Source organism: Protopterus annectens, chromosome 7.part0 (assembly GCF_019279795.1).
Source record: "Protopterus annectens isolate FY-2018-M chromosome 7.part0, PAN1.0, whole genome shotgun sequence".
In the NCBI taxonomy this organism is placed as follows: Eukaryota; Metazoa; Chordata; order Ceratodontiformes; family Protopteridae; genus Protopterus; species Protopterus annectens.
Genome location: NC_056739.1, coordinates 1,362,283,947 through 1,362,286,446, shown reverse-complemented (window position 1 = coordinate 1,362,286,446; position 2,500 = coordinate 1,362,283,947). Strand labels below are relative to the sequence as shown.

The following is a 2,500-nucleotide window of genomic DNA, read 5'->3' as shown; positions in this document are numbered from 1 at the left end:
AGTGAATTGCATAGACTGTATACAAGAAATTAACATTTCTCAGTAAATGTGGACAATTTGGAGTCCAGCTAGAATGAGAATAAAACAATCATTTCAAATGAACCAAATTACTTTCTTTTAAAATAATTTTAGACATGTTACTTAAGAAGTGTGGGTTTAAGCAACATAAAGCAAAAATTTGAAGAAGACTTTCGGCTTTTCCCTGTTAGGGGTTGTAGCTGTTCAAAATTTCACATGTAATATTTGTAAAAAAGACTTTTTTTTACTTTAAGGCACCTCTTCATGTTATTTTTTGTATTGCACGTCTTCTTTTGTTAGAGGACACTGTGGCACATTTGCTAGTGTTCAGAACTCGTTTGTATCACCACCCTTAGCCAGTTCAACACATTCATTTTTGCAACACATTTATTTTCCTGCTACTATTTTTCCACTTCTGTGAGTTAGGGATCTCTCTTGTAGAATGGATACTTTTATTATGCCCACAGATTACCATATTATCAAATAAAACACAATTCAGATACCATGTATTTGTAAAGGGCCTGAAAAATACTTATTCCACACTTCTGATGCCTTCTGTTGTAATTTGCTCATTACCTACAGTTAATGTTTTAATCTGGTGCTTCTGCAAGGACATATGTTTCATCAAACTGAAATTAATTCAAAACCCAGGACAGTTGGAAACTAGGACTACCAGACAGCATACTATGTTGTGTGCACATCTGTAACTAAAGTGATGCACCTCTTTGCAATGCTGAATACAAGGAAATGCAGAATATGATTAAAAAAAAAAGATCTGTTTACTCCAGTTTATTTTTGTGAAGTTCAATATGGAAAAAAAAACTTCACCTTAAATAATTAGTCTGAATGCCTTAAAACGTGGAAAAGGCAATATGATATGAAGCACGTAGCTACAACGACTTTTAATGATAGCAAAATATTCACAGTCAAAGTTACAGTACCAGAATCTCACTAAACAAAAAATACTGCAAAACTGAATCAGTCTTAGAACTCCATTTGTTTTACTTATAGGTTCATAGTGATTACTTGACTTTTTAAGCCTAGAAATACTTCCCAAATGTATCTGGCAGGTTTGGATATCCTAGAGTTATTTTATGGGGTAGATATAAGTTTCAGCATGGGCAGTTAAGTGTTTACAGGCTGACTCTATTAGAGACACAAGTGCCAGACCAGGTGTAAATTTTCCAATTCCCCATCCACTGGTCCAAATTCCACTTGAAATAGATTAGGGAGGAACTCTGGTTCATATGGACAGGAAGCTTGTTCCAGAGAAGGGGTAGCCTCTAGGACACATACCTGTCCATCCAACATGTCCATTTATGCTGCAAGCTAGGTTTAGGTCTCTAGATCAGGTCTACTTCAGTTGGCCGAGGGACTAAATTCTCGAAACCGACATGGTCGAGACCACATGCTCGACAATTTAGTTTGTCAATCAACTTGAACAACCCAAATAACACCAGCAAACAAAACTAACTCAAAACAATATGTTTTTTCAGGAGAGCAAGCCCACCCTGCACACCCCACTCCCCCTGCTAATTTTACATACAGACACGCATTATATATATATATATATATATATATATATATATATATATATATACATACATACATATACACAACAGTATCTCCAATTTCACTTTGTCTATGTCCACAAAGTAAATGACTATTACATCCCACATATGCTGAGGTACTAATAAAATCACTGCCTAAGCTTCTTAATCAATCAATCAAGACACAAGCCTCTACAGTGCACTTACTCCTCACTGACTACACTCACAAACCATCTCCAGCTACCACCACAAACAAGGGTCACCCAAGCTGTATTTCTAAGTCATTAATACTGCCTGAGCATGCTGTCACACAAAATACATCCTAGTAATAGGCAAATCCATTGCCGGATATATTGCTGCACTACTCAGAAGGCTGAGCATTATCTCTTAGGTGACGGAATCTGTGTAGACACCCGGACACTCCCTTCACCCCAAGTATACACGTGTCCTGGAAATGGGCAATCTTATATATTCTACCTTGATCTCTCACAGTATGCTTCTGAGGCTGGAAAGAAACTAGAGTTGAGCAGTATTTTGCCATCACTATTAACAATGCCAAAACACAAGCAAAAATAATTTACTTCAACTGGATCAATACCTGGTATCATTTAAGGGAGATCCAATATGGGTCACACTTGCAGGAACAGCAGATTGTCAATCTGGCTTCGCCAAGAATGGCCTTTATCTTTCCCAGTCAAGATCTCTGCATACCGGCACAGCTAGTCTTGGATCTACCAACCCACCAAGTCCTAATAAGGCCCATCTAAATATGGCACTGCTCAATGCTGGAAGTTTAAACAATAAAATGCCTGCCTTTGAAGCATTCCTGACACTTGAAAACATACATATTTGTATAATTATATAAAAAGTTTGATTTGGTGAAGTGACAACACTCCTTTACTGGGATTTACTGCCTATCAAGGGGTGTGCCT

General features: G+C 37.2%; 1 protein-coding gene across 1 annotated transcript in view; it reads right to left on the bottom strand.

Moving 5' to 3' along the window:
• Window positions 1–2,500, bottom strand: part of FAH (fumarylacetoacetate hydrolase) — a 373,600-nt gene that overhangs the window by 298,643 nt on the left and 72,457 nt on the right. The window lies entirely within an intron of this gene.